The sequence below is a fragment of the Littorina saxatilis genome, linkage group LG1 (assembly GCF_037325665.1).
Source record: "Littorina saxatilis isolate snail1 linkage group LG1, US_GU_Lsax_2.0, whole genome shotgun sequence".
Lineage (NCBI taxonomy): Eukaryota > Metazoa > Mollusca > Gastropoda > Littorinimorpha > Littorinidae > Littorina > Littorina saxatilis.
In genome coordinates, this window is record NC_090245.1 from 48429103 (window position 1) to 48448683 (window position 19581).

Consider the following 19581-nt stretch of genomic DNA (forward strand, 5'->3'; position numbering starts at 1 on the left):
TTGCATTTAGAGTTGGCTATGCAGATGGCATGACATTACCAGACCTGAAGGAGGAAGTGACTTTTAACGGATTGTGGACTGCAGTCACAATAATCAATAGATACTAATTTGCTTGTTAGCGAGTCAGTGAAGATGTAAAGAAAAGAATGATCTGAATAAGAATGAAACAGGTATTTTGATTTGTGGTTGGAACATGTTTTGTTGATAGAATGCATGATGACATGTGACCTCCATATCATGACTCAGAGTGGCTGTACAAAGAGCTCTAGCACTTGTTCTTGTGTTGGCTAATTGTACAGAGATGCAAAAGTGAGGGGACAACTACAGTGTTGTACTGTGTGCAAGAGTGTTGTTGTGTATGCGTGCACATGTAAAAATCTGTTTTAAACATGTTTTGTACCTGACAGGTGTTACTGTACATTTTTCATGTACAATTATATTTCTTATCTTGTTCTTATGAGTTTCAAAGTTAAAAAATTTGAATTGCCTTTTGTGAAATGCAACAATGCAATAAAGACCTGAGTATATATTCGTGTTGTCTCCTTTTCCCACTTAATTTCCCTTTTTCTCTCACTGTACCTCTCTCTCCGTCACTCTCTTGGCTGTCTGACTCGCGTGCGCGCGTGTGTGTGTGTGTATGTGTCAAGCAACATTTGGGATTTTCTTTATCATAAACTCATACTCAAAAGTTGAGCAACAAGACTCGGAAGTAGATTAAACTAGAAATGGGCAACCACCATTACATCCAGTCGATGCGCGTTGAAACAATCAACAATCAGGATTTTACCAAAAGCCGATGTTACTTAAAATAGAATTAGTAATTCTGGGAAATCGTTCACCAGAGATACGCCACAATTATACAACCCTTTGATAAATTGGGTTTTCAATACATCACTCAAACCTTTGGAATTAATTAAAAAGAATAAAAATACAAGAATTACGAGTTAAAACTTTTTGTAAAAGTGGAAAAAATTTAAAAAAATCTTGCCAACTATGTGTTTCGAAACCGTGTCCGACATTATGTTGTAGTCCGGCTTTCAAATGCATTGACCAATCGCCGAAAGACTGACGTCATTTCTGAAATGATTTCCCTGCTGAGAATTCAATAATTTTGATGACATACAAAGGATTTAGTTCAGGACGACGACGCCCTATGGTTGGTTTATTGAAGCAAGCGGTTAAAAACAGTGTCGACAGAGCCAAGGAAGGGTGATACTAACTTGTAGTTATCATTCGCTTGTGCAACTGCAAGACTCTAATTACATTGTATTTCTGTATCTTTAACTACTGAGCTTTATCAACAGTATGCATTCAAAGTGTGTGTACTCAGTTTGCCATGAGTCGATGTTCACGAGTCTTCACGTGCACATGAGATGAAAAAGCTTTTACGGCCACAGGGCAGACTTTAGAACAGGACTGGTGTCGAGAGATAATAACTGTCAGGGGAGGTAACACTTTATGCTGATGACAGCAAGCAGAGCCCTGCTGGAGACACATTGTTCACCAAAATGAAAGACGGATGCCTATTCCTAATGCATGCCCAAAACTGATGAGTTGCACATTGACGTTTGGATTCAAAACATTTTCTCCACGCTCAATGTCTGCAATTTAGGTATATTTAAGGGTTCCACTGTATTGGTGTCATGCAAACGCAAGTACGTGTTCTGAATGACCTCAGCTTTTAGGAGAGGCACCAACAGGTACTGAAATGAAAACTCACACGGCCTGGGCCAGCAAATGTTCCACTAAATAGTTAAAAGCAACCCTGATAAGAATTTTTTTTTTAAACAAATGGCCTTCAAGAACGATTTTCTCTGTGAGCAGCAATAAGAACCTCGCTGGAACTGTCAGGAAGGAGACTTGATGGCGCCCAACACCGAATTGTACTTCAGTTAAACGTACAGTGTGCCCGGGGTCGTAACCTGCGTTTATCAACCAGTTCCGTCATTATTCTGTGGTCAGTTTTCTCTCCCTGTCTGTCTGTTGCTGTGTGTGTTTGTGTTGTGTGGCGTGCGTGCGTGTGTGTGTGTGCGTACGTGCGTGTGCGCGCGCGAGCCGTCGGCTGTGTGTGTGTGAGTGTGTTTGTGTGGTGTTTGTTTCCCTCAAATACGACCCCTTGTTTCCAACTAATCGATGGCGTGTCTTTCTGCTCAGTCAAACTTCACTCCGCCCCCCCCCCCCCCCCCTCTCCCCCTCTGCCGGGCGGCCAGACAGCCCCCCCCCCCCCCTTTCCCTACCCGGATCCCGATCCCCCCTCTTCCCTTCCCTTCCCCTCCCCATCCGATTTTAATCCGGCCGGTACGGATTTAACCATCTCAGTGACAGCGTGCGCTCCTTCCCAAGCCGCTAGTAACATCAGCCTTCTGTCTCGCGACCCCCTCTCTTGTCCGACACTGTCGTCTGCTGGCCTGGCCCGACACTTGGTTAACACATCTCTCACCTGTGCGCTGACCAGTGTTCGCAGGTAGGTTCTTGCTCTTCGGCACTTTTCCTCTATTTCACACACTGATGCTGTTAGGCTATGTCTCATTGTGCATCAGTAGCTGCAATGAAGTTTTAATGTGTGCATGTGATGTATCGGCATTTAATTATTGTAATCGTTTATTTTGTCTGACTCTGCATCGCGAGTAACTTATGAAAAGTTGTAGGGTATTTTATCGTCATTTATTATACTCGTTTTGTTTGTCTGATTCTGCATCACGAGTAACTAATGACTTTTTGTGTGAAATGTAGCGAAGTATACTCACTTGTTTTGTTTGAACTTTTGTTGTGTAATGGTTTGTAGTTTAGTGTATTCATTTGTTTTGTCTGTTTCTGCATCAGTAACTTTAATGATTTGTTGTGGTGTAATGTGTCGTACATTATTGTACTCTATTCAAGTTGTTATACGTAAAATTTGCGGTTCACTAATGTTAACCTAAACACATGCTAATGTCGTATTTTCTTCAGTTTAATACAATGTATCGATCCCACTGTCTTGTAATCCACTGCGTCGTTTTGTATGACTGAATCAGTCACGCGTTCTGCAATTGTCGGCATAGACGTAAAATAATGTAGGAAACGACTTTTCTCATATTTGAATTATATTGTATTGGACGGACTTGCAGTGTACAAAATTATTATACGTTATTTCTATTTTTGATCAAAATATGACATTTTAAACAGATCGAGACAGTCAATGTTCCTCCGAGACCGCGCTAGCGGTCGAGGTGAACAATGACTGTCGAGATCTGTGTAAAATGTCATATTTTGGTCAAAAATACAGATAACATTTATGTATCGATCGATTCTGGTTAGAATTCCTTTTAGTTTTTATGATTGAACGCACACAAACATGCACTATTTAGTAGTTTCGGCTGGCCGCCTAAATATGAAGTTTTGTCGGCCTCTGACGTCACATGGCTCAAAAAAGGGAAATCCAGTGTCAATCAATACATAAAGGTTTTTTCAGGACGTACAATAATGTGGAGAAAAAACAAACTTACGTCAGGCTGAAGACACAGGGGAAAAGCAAACACACAAACAAACAATTTTTCCCCCCGATCGTCGTTGTGTTGAGAACAAATCCCGATACAAACAGGTCGTCAGAAAAATCCGCTGTGCCTCGGAACGCAACAGACCAAGGGGGGAGGGGGGGGGGGGGGTCAATATGCACCGGATGACCCCCGTGTCTAGCCGGTCACCCGCGGAGCCTGGCGAGATATTATCAGCCCAAAGACAGATTGATAATTTGTGTCATTTACTTCAGTTATCCTCTTGCCTTACGACTGAAAAAACACGACTAATGATACGGACACTTTTAACATCACTGTGCCATGGCAGTACATGTATATGTTTTATACTGCTTCTGACGGTGTAATAGTTATGTGATGATGCAATGATCATGTTAAATGAACATATTATGACTACTAAACCATAGACTCAGGGCTCCCCATGGACGCCCGTGTAACACGAAATTTTTACTCCACGAAAAATTTACTCCGGAGTAAATATTTCGTACGAAATTCTTACTCCGAGTAAATTTTTCGTACGAGAAAAGAACTCCCCAGAGCACGAAAAAATTACTCCCTCCACGAAATTTTTACTCCACATTTTTTTTACTTCCAGTAAAAATCTCGTACGCTAAAATGGGATGCGGGCGAAGGGATAATGCCAATAATGGGATCTCGCGCAAACGAATGTCGCGCTACCCTCCCTCCACCCCTTCCACCACCAAGACTAACAGGGGACAAGGGAGTAGAAATTTCGTACACCTGGCATGGGAAGTTAAATTGCTCGTGTTGGGGTGAAGTAATTTATTCGTTATTTATTCGTCAGGGGAGTAACATTTTTGTACGAAATGTTTTCTCGGAACTCACCTGTCTTGGGGAGTAATTTTCTCGTGCAATGGGGGAGTGCTTTTTTCGTAAAGGGAGTAACTTTTTCGTACGAAATGTTTACTCCGGAGTAAAAATCTCGTGGGAGTAATTTTCTCGTGTTACACCGGGACCCGGCTCACTTTTAATGTTTAGAGGGTCCATGGACCCCCTAAGCGGAGTTTTAGAGTATCCCAAGAGATCGCGAATAATGTGATATGAAGTGTGTGTTTTTATCACCAGAATAATCGAGGAGGACGCTTCAACAAAACCTTGTCAAATGCAACACACGAACACTTTGTCCCGCGTGAAACTTGGATAATTTGTGCTTACACTTTGACTTAGCGATCGACTACAGTCTGAAAAGAGTATACGGGACGCACGACAACGGAAATTGAGTGCGTCCCGGGACCCCCTCCATGAATTTCTAGTACGACGTGATTTCGGCTTCTAGTGCGTATTGGACGCAGGGACGCGCATTGTGGGGAGCCCTGCAGACTACATTATCAACACACAGGAAAAAACGCACTGTTGACTAAATTTACTCCAAGTAGTGAACATCTAGCCTCAGTGTTTGGTTCTGTGGGAGTGTTGCAGTGAAACATTTTGCGGGTGCTCCATATTCATTATTAATGCAGAGTGTTGACAACGTGGAAGAAACAAGACTGTTTGCTTATCTCAATATCACAGGCTGTGGTAAACGATGACACAGTGACGTGACCACAGTTTGGGAAGGGGGACTTAAACATGTTGCCCTGTCCACCGGATCAGGATGAGGTTTGCCCTGTACTTAGTGGTCCTAAGGCTTAGTAGGCCTAGCTAGTGCTTAGTAGTCCGCAAAAAAATAAACTCCTTGTTGTGTAAACAATTTGTGTAATCTCAAATCTGACCACGCCTTTAAACTGGATAAGAGCACCCTTATACTTATACACGAACGGTTGGCCTAGTGGTAAGGCGTCCGCCCCGTGATCGGGAGGTCGTGTGTTCGAACCCCGGCCGGGTCATACCTAAGACTTTAAAATTGGCAATCTAGTGGCTGCTCCGCCTGGCGTCTGGCATTATGGGGTTAGTGCTAGGACGGGTTGGTCCGGTGTCAGAATAATGTGACTGGGTGAGACATGAAGCCTGTGCTGCGACTTCTGTCTTGTGTGTGGCGCACGTTATATGTCAAAGCAGCACCGCCCTGATATGGCCCTTCGTGGTCGGCTGGGCGTTAAGCAAACAAACAACAAACACGAACCAAAAAGGAACATTTTTATAGCTTGATGTGGCGAGTTGAATTTTTTTAATGAGTGAATTTTGTAATAAAAAAAGAAAGAAGCTTCTTGGCATTTAACGCACAGGGAAACTCCCGGCAACAAAAAGCCGGACCGGAACATGTGACGTAGAATGCTCAAATATTTGCAAACGTGTTTTCGGCAAGACTTGATTTGCATCCTGTACATGATTTTTCATGATGCATTGTATGCAGACACACAGGCAGGAGTTCTTTGTTGTTGAAAAGCCATTAGCAGGACTTGTCGAATGTTTACAGCCAGCTCTACATGCATTCTACAGGTGCGCCAGAGAATGTAACAGGGGTGGTATGCACGAGAAAGTGCACAACTGGCTGGGAGCTAAGCGCTGCCGGGGTCAGATTAGTTGAAATTAAAATCTGTTTGAGATTTCAACCAATCCGACCCAGTGCTTGGGTTTCACCTGGTTGGGCTTTTTTTCGCGCATTCCAACCCATGGTGTCGCAAGGAGCAGAGGCCGTAGAGTACTCTACTATCTCTGCTATAGGACAGTATTCAAACCTGGTAACACAATCCCGTCCAGTCTTCACGCCGAGAAAAAGTTAGCCTAAGTCGAACATCGGATGCACACACTGGTTGCCAGGATGGATCTCACAAAATAGATGTTTAACCGAGGAACGAAAATAAAAGCAAAAGTCAAGCAGGTCCAAATCCAAACACAGATAGACTGCTAACGTTCCAAAATTCACAATCAAAAAACGAGAATTTATTGGAACGTCAACTTATTGAGAAAACTTCTTCTTCTTCTTCTTCTTCTGCGTTCGTGGGCTGAAACTCCCACGTACACTCGTGTTTTTTGCACGAGTGGAATTTTACGTGTATGACCGTTTTTTACCCCGCCATTTAGGCAGCCATACGCCGTTTTCGGAGGAAGCATGCTGGGTATTTTCGTGTTTCTATAACCCACCGAACTCTGACATGGATTACAGGATCTTTTTCGTGCGCACTTGGTCTTGTGCTTGCGTGTACACACGGGGGTGTTCGGACACCGAGGAGAGTCTGCACACAAAGTTGACTCTGAGAAATAAATCTCTCGCCGAACGTGGGGACGAACTCACGCTGACAGCGGCCAACTGGATACAAATCCAGCGCGCTACCGACTGAGCTACATCCCCGCCCCATTGACAAAACAAAACGTTACATTTACAGTACGTTGACCCAGTGGCCTTTGAAGCAGACAGACAGACCAACACTTACATGATACAAATAATGAACTTATATCTCATCCACAACAGGTCCAAGATGAGTTCACCTATCTGCACACTCAACAATCTGTATGACGTCAATCAGTCTGGCGCGTATCAGCTGAGCGTCACATGACCTCTCCGCCCAGGATCTGATTGCACAGCTCAAAATGGCTTTATCCTAAACACAAACCAAAACATTTTAGGGATCAAGTAAGCGTGAGGTAAAGGAAATAGATCTGCGTAAATGTCACGTACAAATGCTTTTGGATAAACTATGAGAGGGTGTCGACACAAGCATTCCAATGGCATTGCATGCATCCTGGACAGTACAAATTAATGAATGTTGTGCGAGTCTCTGGTTGTATAGTGCACATGATCAAGTTACCTCCCTTCCCTTTGTCCTTGTGTTGACTTTTTATCCACCGTGCATACACCGTCCCTGTCTATATAATTATATATATATCACAACTTGAAAGAAGAAAAGGCTGGAAAGGATGTGTTTTCTTTGCATGTGTACCGAGCAACCTCCTTTCATTAAAAATGAGTTTGCTTGGCACATGGAACTGCGACTAATGGAATCGTTTTAACATTCTTCCCCGTGTCAAAAACTGAGACACCGCCGGAATCCGGGACGAGACACACGTTCGTTGAGTAATAAACATGTCTACAGCCTATTCTTTTTTTTTTTTTTTTTTTTTTTTTTTGCTGGCTGTTTTCTTTTTGACAGGAGGATGTTTAATTTATTCCCCCGCGACAAATTCATTGGTGTCATTCATTTCTCCGACGTACCGCCAGATAAATGTGAAACTTAATCTTTTTCTTGGTTTTTTTCACGGCGTGCCCACAGTTTGTATTGTTCATCTCATTTTACAAACGTTGTGCAGAAAGTGTGTGTTGAATGCTAATGATTTGTTTGTTTCAAAAACACTTCCCGGGAATTAACCCCATTCCTATTTGCGTGTTCTGATCGTTTTGGGTGTTTGTGGTTTGTCTAGTTGATTTTTTTTTTCTTTTTTTTTTTAAAGAAGTCGACGATAATAGAAAACGACGGTTGTGCTGTTTCATCTCTCTGTATCTATGTTCGGCAATTGAACTGAAACTGAACTTGCTTACAAAAGGATACAAGTTTTCGGCAAAGCCTAATCTTCTAACTGTGTCCCTTATAAAAAAAAAATGAAAAAACCAACGCTTTAAAGACAGACGCACGCTACTTTTAAAATAGCCCCGGCCTGATATAGGTTTAATATAAGACAACGAAAAAAAAGAGCAAGCAACCAGCTGACTGTCAACTGTTTTGTAGCCCCAAAAGGCGTCCTGCAAAAAACAAATTGGGCTAAATTCGGGTTAGTGTGTCCATCACTCACTGATGCAGTGCCAAACCTCGTACTTTCAAGTCAATCCCCAGATTTGGACTGAATACATTTTAAGAATAGCACAACAGTCAAACTTGACATTTTGTGAACCCAAACGTGCCATAGCTCAAGTCAATGTACACCGAATATAAAGTAGTTTGCTAAACAAATGTAGGAGTCATTAGCCTTTTAGTGGATGGCATTTTTGGGGGTCACTCTGTGTATTACCAGTTCACTGAGGTGTCGTAAAATTCACTGGCAGTGCTCGTGATCTATTCATTACAAGAATAAACTTAGTCGTCAGCGAATAGCGCAGTTGTTGCTTTTTTGCGTAGTTCAGTTCACATACTTTGGAAACAACAAAATAAAGTTAGTTTAATTTTTTTTTAAACCTTGTCTTACAACTGTGATTTTTTGGTTGTTGTTGTTGTTGATGTTGTTGTTGTTGTTGTTCTTGTACACTATTCAGTCTATGAGTACCAAATTTGGCAAGATGGTGTATGATGACAAGAAAAACATACATAGCATCTTGACCTTGCTTCAAGGTCAAGGTCGCAGGGGCCATAAATGTTGTCTAAAAAACAGCTATTTTTCACATTTTTCCCATTTTCTCTAAAGTTTTTGAGATTGAATACCTCACCTATATATGATATATAGGGCAAAGTAAGCCCCATCTTTTGATACCAGTTTGGTTTACCTTGCTTCAAGGTCAAGGTCACAGGAGCTCTTCAAAGTTTCATTGTATACATATTTTGAAGTGACCTATGACCTATGACCCTGAACTATGGAAGATAACTGTTTCAAACTTAAAAATTATGTGGGGCACATGTTATGCTTTCATCATGAGACACATTTGGTCACATATGATCAAGGTCAAGGTCACTTTGACCCTTATGAAATGTGACCAAAATAAGGTAGTGAAGACAACGCAATTAGTATTGCGAAGAAGAAAGACACAGGGATTAATCAGTGGTATACTCATCTGTGATCTGTGTGTGTGTGTGTGTGTGTGTGTGTGTGTGTGTGTGTGCGCGCGCGCACGTGTATACATGTATGTATGTATGTGTGTGTGTGTGTGTGTGTGTGTGTGTGTGTGTGTGTGTGTGTGTAGAGCTTGGTAGATGGAGAGGGGGGGGGAGGGTTTAACCAACAGACAGCTAGGGGCCACAGGACGAAAAGGGAAGTTTTGTGTTGTGAGGAATTAAGATTCAGAGACGGATGTGTGAAATATCACACTGTTGGTCACGTGACATGACGCGCATCCCGGAGCAGCTGTTTACAACTGCGCGACATTATTTCTTACCCTGCTTTCCCTCACGTCCTGCCCACCCCGAATTAACCCCGTTTAGAACATCCAGATCGACAGATGAGGATGTTTTTCTCTGCATCTCCTTCTCCTTTTCTTTTCTTTCATCTTCTATTCTAAGTCAGCAGCTCCTGTTATAAGACAGTTTGTGTGGGTGGTATGTACTACTCCCCCTTCGCCACACAAAAAGTAACGTATTATATGGAGGCTTACTGACTTAGATTTCCCAGAATGGGTTTCATGAAGCGATGAGTCAGAGGTGTTTTGGCGAAGAGAGTATTTTGATGAAGATATATTTTGAAACTAATTGAAAATCCAGGAAGCTGATGACAGTTCGTTGGCGCACCTTTGCTGAGCATTACTGAGCGAAGTGTTTGTGGACTTCATGTCCACACATTAATGGATAATCTTCTAGCGTGCCCTGGTAGATCGTTAATCTATTTAGTTATCTGTTTACTATAATTCAATATCTAACTGTTTACGTTTGAAACGATTTTTAGATAGTATCAATTAATGAACATATTTTAATTTTGTAAATATAAAGTGATCCTCAGATAGTAAACGATGACTATGAAGCGTCTTACTCATATTGTGACAGCGAAATAGTGCTCAACAACAGAGTATGGACGTGCTGTTAAGATGACTGTCAAGATGCTCGTATAGTTCAACCAGTCTCTTCTGCATGCAATGTGCATGCCGTCCCCCAGCAAGAGAATGACCATGTGTTTGAGGGGGGGGTGGGTACTTTTGACGAATCTGGGTCACCAGTTAACCTAAATCTGCACGCAAACGGCATGATTTACTCGAAAACGCACCACAAGTATATGGTAATAAATTAAATCAAAGTTAGCAAATGCGCTTCAGGACGTGCCGTTGCCTCTCACGGGCGTTATAACAAAAAGTAGTCAGGAAGCGCCGCCTAGTGACGTTCATCACATACACAAACCACGAAAGATAACCCAAACTCAGGGGAGATAACCCTAACTAAACACCACAAAGAGTGCTCCTACTTTGCCTAGAGTCAGTCTACGACATTCAATTACGCTTTTAAAACACTTCTTTTTGCAAAGTGGCATTCTTCCTGCGCAGTTGCATTATTTGTAACGCAGAATCTTATGGTATAACTTTGTCAGGAATCTAAGGGCCGTTTCCCTCAGGTATTATTCCTTTAACATGCCAGTTTAATACTTTTATCTGTGTCCTATAGGCGGGCATGGTTTTTTCTGTGGGTCTCGCCCTTTAAGGCCAGTGGGAAGGGCGATGGGGTCTTGGGATCTCCTCCAGTGAAGTCTTCACACCTCCATTACCGCAATAGCACTTTAATGCTCGTTCAGCTTTGAAGTAAGTGAAAGGAGTTTCTTTGAAAGACATCACCGCCATCCCTCAAAGTACTTTTAATTGAAACCTCGTATTTGTTTAACTGACTTGATATTCTATACCAGCCAACAACCTGAATGCTCGGCCAGCGAGGCGAATTATACACCCGCTGAAGAAGGAGGAACATCATTCTGTACTTCAGGCTTCCCCTCGTTAAATTTCAAAGCCACACAACAAACGGCCGCTACCCGCATAGTGCAAAGGCCACAAAGGCGTACCTACGTGTCATTAGTATTGACGGACTTTTTGCAGTCTGCGCACACAATTGTGATTAGTATTGACGAAATGCTTGCAGTCTGCGCAGACAGTTGTGATTAGCATTGACGGACTTTTTGCAGTCTGCGCACACAATTGTGATTAGTATTGACGGACTTTTTGCAGTCTGCGCACACAATTGTGATTAGTATTAACGGACCTTTTGCTGTCTGCGCACACAATTGTGATTAGTATTGACGAATTTTGTGCAGTCTGCGCACACAATTGTGATTAGTATTGACGAATTTTGTGCAGTCTGCGCTCACAATTGTGATTAGTATTGACGGATTTTTGCAGTCTGCGCTGCTCACACAATTGTGATTAGTATTGACGAAATTTGTGCAGTCTGCGCACACAATTGTGATTAGTATTGACGAAATTTGTGCAGTCTGCGCACACAATTGTATTTAGTATTGACGAAAGTTTTGCAATCTGCGCACACAATTGTGATTAGTATTGACGGATTGTTGCAGTCCGAGCTCACAATTGTAGTTAGTATTGACGGACTTTTTGCAGTCTGCGCATACAATTGTGATAAGTATTGACAGACATTTTGCAGTCAGTGCGGCACACCGGTGGGTGTAGTAATCTGTGTTGACACGGAGTTACTTAGGTCACTGCGTCACATCTTAAGTATGGCTACTTAAGTAAAGCGGGACTTAGGACACTACTGGAGGGAGTGGGCAGGGGAGGGGGTGGTGGGTGGTTGGTGTGGTGGTGAGATGGTTATTCCTGTTGGAAATCCTTTTTCTTGATCTTCTTGACCACAACACGCACGCACGCCGCACTGCCACGCACGCACGCAAACACACACACATACACACACACACACACACACACATATACACACACACACACACACGTACACACACACACACACACACACACACACACATTTTTAACCCTTCCACATGGGATCGTGTACACTGTACTGGCGTCGTTCTCTCTCTCTCTCTCTCTCTCTCTCTCTCTCTCTCTCTCTCTCTCTCTCTCTCTCTCTCTCTCTCTCTCTCTCTCTCTCTCTCAGGCTCTCTTCTTCCTCTTTTTCGTTTTTTGTCTGGCGTAATTTGCTTCTGTTGAAAAGTGTGTTGGCTTCCTATTGATCAGGGGTGAAAGCAGGCAGCAAAAACCGTGGTAAAGAAACAGTGAGAGTTTGGTTAGCGGTCGTCCCATGACGGAGCGTTGTCGGTGTCTCACGCCATTCGCCTCGCACCTCACATCTCCTTCGGGAATGTGATATTGGTGGTGGGATGTTGGAGTTTGGTTAGTGGTCGCCCCATGACGAATGGTTGTCATTCTTTGTGTGTGTGTGTGTGTGTGTGTGTATGTGTAGTTGTGTGTGTGTGTGTGTGTGTGTGTGTGTGTGTGTGTGTGTGTGTGTGTGTGTGTGTGTGAGAGCGTGGGTGCGTGCGTGCGTGTGTAGCGGTCGTCCCATGCCGGATCGTTGTCATCTCTCTGTGTGTGAGCTGGTCCTGCCTGGGGTTCCCATGTCCCCAGTCACCAGACCCTTGTTATACACCTAGCTTACATTCCTCACACCACTTGCAATGTCTGAATGCTCTCATGCCTCTCATGCCGCGCGATCTTCTTGCAATTCGCTCGTGAAGTGAGGACACTGATCGACTGTTGGCTGATGACACCTAGGTGTGAATCTCTGCTTATCTCAGTGCTCACCGCACGCATGGCCTTTGTCCAGTATGCAATGTCCGAGGCAGTTGATAATCTTTGTGTAGTGGGTTTGATGATAAAGGGCAATGAACTAATTTTGTTAATTAACAAAATCCTTCCTTGATTCTTGTCAAGTAGTTTTTTTTCTTCCAAATAAATGAGGTATTCCATACACAAAAAAGGACCTGTTTCAACATGTATTTTTCTCACGGTGAATGTTTCAGAGTTTTGCACTGCCTTTAGGTTCAACACCTAGGGCGAAACTTGTATTTAAAAAGAAACCAGCGATAAAGTTCTGCAAACGAGACTTCTGTCATGAACATCAAAAGAGTAGCCTTTTCAGTACTGAACGTTTAACAGCCAGACATTAACGTCACCTGAAATCAGCGAATACGTCACACCTTACTTTCTCATCAACGTCATCTGAAATCAGCGGAAACGTCACATCTTACTTTCTTATCAACGTCACTTGAAACAAGCGGATACGTCACACCTTATTTTCTCATCAACGTCATCTGAAATCAGCGTTTAAGTCACACCTTTATCCTCATCAACGTCACGTGAAATCAGCGGATACGTCACACCTTACTTTCTCATCAACGTCATCTGAAATCAGCGGATACGTCACACCTTACTTTCCCATCAACGTCACGTGAAATCAGCGGATACGTCACACCTTACTTTCTCATCAACGTCATCTGAAATCAGCGGATACGTCACACCTTACTTTCCCATCAACGTCACGAGAAATCAGCGGATACATCACACCTTACTTTCTCATCAACGTCACTTGAAACAAGCGGATACGTCACACCTTACTTTCTCATCAACGTCATCTGAAATCAGCGGATACGTCACACCTTACTTTCTCCTCAACGTCACCTCAAATCAGCGGATACGTCACACGTAAATTTCTCCTCAACGTCACGTCACATTTTACTCTCCCATCAACGTCATCTGAAATAAAATGTTACGTCACATCTTACTTTCTCCTGCTAGTCCATCTCCGGATACAGGCGGCACCAGTCCATCTAGTCACGTGACAGTGCAAATAGCTCTGTGATGCTAAAAGGAGGAGGGATGGGGATGCGGGAACGGGAGGAAATTAAAAAAGAGTTTGGAAGCGGTTGGGGGAGGGGGGGGGGGGGTGTTGACAGGGTGTTTGTCTAGCGGGTGGATGTTGGCAGGACGTCAGCAAGACACGTGACATGGCCATGCAGACTGAAGGCAGGGTCACGAGGTTAGAGGCAGAGACTGTATCCCTGGTTGAGGCTCCGGGCACAGTTTGTTCACACGTTTGTTCAGGCATTTGACGTCTGAAGCGAAACAGCTGGGAAGATTTAAAGAACTTGAATAAGTGTGGTACCCGGATTTAATTTAAATGAAGTGGTTGATCAGAGAGCGTTCTGTGACCGAATTTTACTCCAGTATTTGTTGCTGAGAATGCTGATCAACGCGTGCAGCAGCTGTTAAATAGACAGATAGACAGGCAGACAGACAGACAGACAGACAGACAGACATATGCAGGCAGACAGATAGGGGGTAAAAAATCAAGGGTCTGCCAAACCCGGCAAATGCAGTAGGCAGCCCAGAGATCCCTGCTGATGACATACACGACAGTGAAGATTGTTTGTTCAGTTTATCCTATGTTCGGGGGCGAATATAGCAAACACAAAAAGAGAATATTTTATGAAGTCGACATTACGCCTGCTACAAGCTGTTGCTATGTTGTGATTGAAAAGGCTGTTCTTTGTTATTCGTACACAAATCCAAAACGGGTAAAAATGTATATGAAATAATATGTATTTCCTTCTTCTTGGCTTATTATATATGGCTCACATCTCTTCCAAAGATGTTCCCTCGCCCGTTAAAATTGTTTTGAAAAGAGAGAGAGAGAGAGAGAGAGAGAGAGAGAGAGAGAGAGAGAGAGAGAGAGAGAGAGAGAGAGAGAGAGAGAGAGAGAGAGAGAGAGAGAGAGAGAGAGAGAGAGAGAGAGAGAGAGAGAGAGAGAGAGAGAGAGAGAGAGAGAGAGAGAGAGAGAGAGAGAGAGAGAGAGAGAGAGAGAGAGAGAGGTAGGCAGATTTTATCGTTGATGTATTTAGCGATGGATATGGTGCATCATTCGCAATCACGTTTGTTGTTTTTCTTCTCACATGAAATAACCTCTTTGTGTACTCTTTATGTACGACTTATTATTTCTTACACGCGTTGTAAATGCAGGAGCCTCACGTGGTTAAGCGACTTAAAAACTCAGACTGGGAATCCACATGAAAAACACTAAGCGTCTTCATCGCCTCGCTTTGAACAGCCCCAGCGGTGTCGCCATTTTGAGAGATCGCGCCACCCGGAGGCAGCTACGAGATTTGTCGCTTTGCAGGTCGTACATTTTCCGATTCAAATTTTAATGCACCGCTGATTTCTTCCGGTGTTAGTGAATTATTTCCTACACGTGTATACATTATTTCTTACACGTGTATGAATTATTTATTACACGTGTATAAATCATTTCTTACACGTGTATACATTCTTACACGTGTATAAATTATTTCTTTAATACACGTGTATGAATTATTTCTTACACGTGTATTAGTTATGAGCCAAACGGCTTTCCATACGGGTCTGGGTGGCCGGGTGCAAGCTACGGTGTTGCCTGCAATGTGGACACGGGCGTGCCGAGACTACTGCAGTCTTTAAACAGCCCGATATCTTTCATATCTAGATTTATTTATTTGCTAACAATTGTACAACTGTAACAGGATGTTGCGACCGCGCTGCGGCTGGCTGCCAAGACATGTTTGGAGTCTTTTCATTGGTTGCCTGCGGCCTCGCCTACCTACTTTGTCAGCCTTCACCTTCACCTTTAGCTGTTTGTAGATAAAACCCTACCCGTTTTATGCTTTACAACCCTGGTAATGGTATTACTGTGTGTGGGTAGGCCGAGGGAGAGAGCCTCCCGTAAATATTTGAGTAGGTACTGAGAGTCGCTCTGTCATTCCACTTCAAACAATCGTACCCGGCTACCCACGGGTACTTTGGGAGTTAGGAACAGTGGCGACAGTATCATGATTTGCAACACGCACACATATCTGTCACCCTGTGTCTTTGAACGTCTTATTAGTGGCTTTATAGATTATTTACCTGAATTGACCTGGGCTTTTATCACAGAAGCGTCTGATCGCCAATGATTTATTCCAGTCCTCAACTGCATTTTACTCAGTCCTGAACAACCGTCTGCTGATAATGGTTGACAATTTAATGGTGACGTCATACACATAGGTAGTAAATGATTTGTTTAATCGTTTAACAAACCAAACCGATTCAGATCCCAGAGTTGCAAATGAGTGCTTGAGTTGACTCATAAATCTACGTGCGTTCTCAACTAAACATGAACAGTTTGTTGCAGTATTTTTTTTAACGTAAAAGTTGCTGCCCAAGTTAATTTCCATGAACAAGGCAACCGGCACGGTTGGCCTAGTGGTAAGGCGTCCGCCCCGTGATCGAGAGGTCGTGGGTTCGAACCCCGGCCGGGTCATACCTAAGACTTTAAAATTGGCAATCTAGTGGCTGCTCCGCCTGGCGTCTGGCATTATGGGGTGAGTGCTAGGACTGGTTGGTCCGGTGTCAGAATAATGTGACTGGGTGAGACATGAAGCCTGTGCTGCGACTTCTGTCTTGTGTGTGGCGCACGTTAAATGTCAAAGCAGCACCGCCCTGATATGGCCCTTCGTGGTCGGCTGGGCGTTAAGCAAACAAACAAACAAAATGAACAAGGCAAGTGGGACAGGGAATGGGAAAATGCCATGTTGACTGATGTGGAATCCGGACAGTTTTTGTCACTTCCCGGGGGTTACACGGCAAAAATCGCTGTCTTTTCACAGCAAACCGGTGTCAAGAACTGAAAACCCTGCCTGAACAATCCCTCTCAATGCGGTCAATGCGCATGCGCTAACATGGGGAGATTAATCAGGTCGTGAACAACCTAACCCTAACGCTAACCCTTACCCTAACCCTAATCCTAACCCTAACCCATGGTTCGTTCGGTCAAAGGGTCGCATTTTTTAAGTCCAAGATTGGCGCATGCGCATTGATCGCATTGAGAGGGATTGTACAGCAGAGTTTTCAGATCGTAACACCGGCGTACTGCTTTCAAACGTTTAAAGATAGTATGAACATTTAAGATAGTATGCCTAGATACCAGAGGAACGCTGCCGCATTTTCGAATGGCATTCTTTATATACAGTACTAGCAGTTAAGCCCGGCTTCGCCCGGGAGTAAGCGGAGCCCTGTAGCAATTTAAGACGCTCGCTATCCCATTATCATTAGCTTTACCTCCTTTGTTTGGATACAAAAAAAGAGTTATCTCCCTTACCTTCTAGAAATTTCCGGAACTGTCCAGTTAATTTTTCATTCTTCATTTCTTCCCCTCATAGGAGCAATAGCGAGTCTCTAATATCACTGGCATGATGTGCTTGCTACAGGTGAACAGTAGGCACTGAACTGGTCTTGCACCATATAGGCTGTATTCAATAAATGGGAGGTCCATAATCTGAGAAAGGACACAATGAATCAAGAAACTAAAACCCAGGTGCACATCTGCGGCACCTAGGGAGTGTACGTGCACACTATCTTGTTCCTGCCTCTTGCCATCTCAGAGGTATGGCGACCACAAACAAAAAATAGTTATCTCCCTTACCTTCTAGAAATTTCCGGAACTGTCACAGTTAATTTATCATTCTTCATTTCTTCCCCTCATAGGAGCAATAGCGAGTCTCTAATATCACTGGCATGATGTGCTTGCTACAGGTGAACAGTAGGCACTGAACTGGTCTTGCACCATATAGGCTGTATTCAATAAATGGGAGGTCCATAATCTGAAAAAGGAAAGAATGAATCAAGAAACTAAAACCCAGGTGCACATCTGCGGCACCTAGGGAGTGTACGTGCACACTATCTTGTTCCTGCCTCTTGCCATCTCAGAGGTATGGCGACCACAAACAAAAAATAGTTATCTCCCTTACCTTCTAGAAATTTCCGGAACTGTCCAGTTAATTTTTCATTCTTCATTTCTTCCCCTCATAGGAGCAATAGCGAGTCTCTAATATCACTGGCATGATGTGCTTGCTACAGGTGAACAGTAGGCACTGAACTGGTCTTGCACCATATAGGCTGTATTCAATAAATGGGAGGTCCATAATCTGAGAAAGGAAAGAATGAATCAAGAAACTAAAACCCAGGTGCACATCTGCGGTACCTAGGGAGTGTACGTGCACACTATCTTGTTCCTGCCTCTTGCCATCTCAGAGGTATGGCGACCACAGACACACACACACACACACACACACAGACAGACAGACACTCTCTTTTATTTATATGTACTAGCAGTCAGGCCCGGCTTCGCCCGGGTGTTTCTGATCTTCCCTCTCTCTCAGAAACTTCTAGAATCTTATTCCAATGAGAATAAGCGATAGATGAAAGTGTGAGCTCATACATTTGGATTAAAAGGCTGGGACTGACAGTGTGAAAGCATCACCATCAACACACTCTTTTTGCTGAAAAATAACTTTTTGACTTGAGTTATCTCCTTTTCTTAGGAAAATTCTAGATACTTGAAAACCAGGTCTAACATCGACTCTATATATTCTGTAAAGACTGATCAGGCGTGCCTGCATTAGAAGAGAAGATACCTCCCTTCAATGTATACAAAGTAAGAGTTACCTCCCTTTGCTTCTAGAAATTTCCTGAACTGTCCGGTTAACTTTTCTTCTTCATTTCTTCTCCTCATAGGAGCGATAGAGAGTCTGTAATATCACTGGCATTATGTGCTTGCTACATGTGATCACCAGGCACTGAACTGGCCTTGCACAGCAGGGGGCAGGGTTAGTGTGTGTGTGTGGGGGGGGTGGGGGCGGGATGATAGCGGGCGGGGGGTAACCCTTGAGAATTACATGGTATACTGGTTTGATGAGAGTTACCTCCCTTCCGTGGGTGACAAAGCATGACTTACCTCCCTTGTACTATGTAGACTGTATTGATAGATGGGGAGGGTCATTATCCGAGGAAGGAAACAATGTCTGGAGAAACCAAAACCCAGGTGCACATCTGCGGCACCTAGGGAGTGTGCATGCAAAATATCTTGTTCCTGCCTCTTGCCATCTCTGAGGTATGGCGACCACAGACACACAGACACACAGACACACAGACAGACACTCTCTTTTATTATATGTATAGATAGATAGATAATAGCTGGCATAATAGGGGAAGGGCCCCTAATATGGACCACTTTTTATTTATTGCTGATAACTAGCTTGTTTTCTTGCGAAGAAGTTTCATTTTGTGGTTGGTAGTCCTTATCTCTTAGTTTAATCGTTAGGCTATTTAGAGTGAAATAGCTTTGATAGACATTCAGCAAAAATTAATACAGAAAAAATCACAAATGGTCCATATTAGGAGCCTGGGCGCCTAATATGGACCAGTGAAGCGGCCTTCACGAATCACTGTAAAAAGCCCCCTATGCTTCAAAATAACATGATACAACTTAGTGTACAAGTCAGACTAATTCAAATATGCTTTAGATTTATCTGTTTCGGGTTGATGAGACCATTATTTGAAGCACACCAGAAAACTAAAGAAGCTAATCAAAAACAGAGTGAAAATAAGTGAAATTATCAACTTCCACGAAAAGAAGACTTTTTGTTATATCTTTTTTAAATCTCGAGGGCTAGTTATAGGTTATTTCCAGCAAGCTTCTTAATGAATTAATGAAAATAGCCTTTAGCTTTTATTTTC

General features: G+C 43.2%; 1 protein-coding gene across 1 annotated transcript in view; it reads left to right on the forward strand.

The window, feature by feature from the left end:
* The first annotated feature begins 2320 nt into the window (after positions 1-2320).
* Positions 2321-19581, forward strand: part of LOC138972274 (UNC93-like protein) — a 40560-nt gene continuing 23299 nt past the window's right edge. Inside the window, exon 1 of the mRNA XM_070344988.1 lies at positions 2321-2464. The gene's annotated coding sequence lies outside the window, so the exon portion shown is untranslated. The remainder of the gene's footprint in view (positions 2465-19581) is intronic.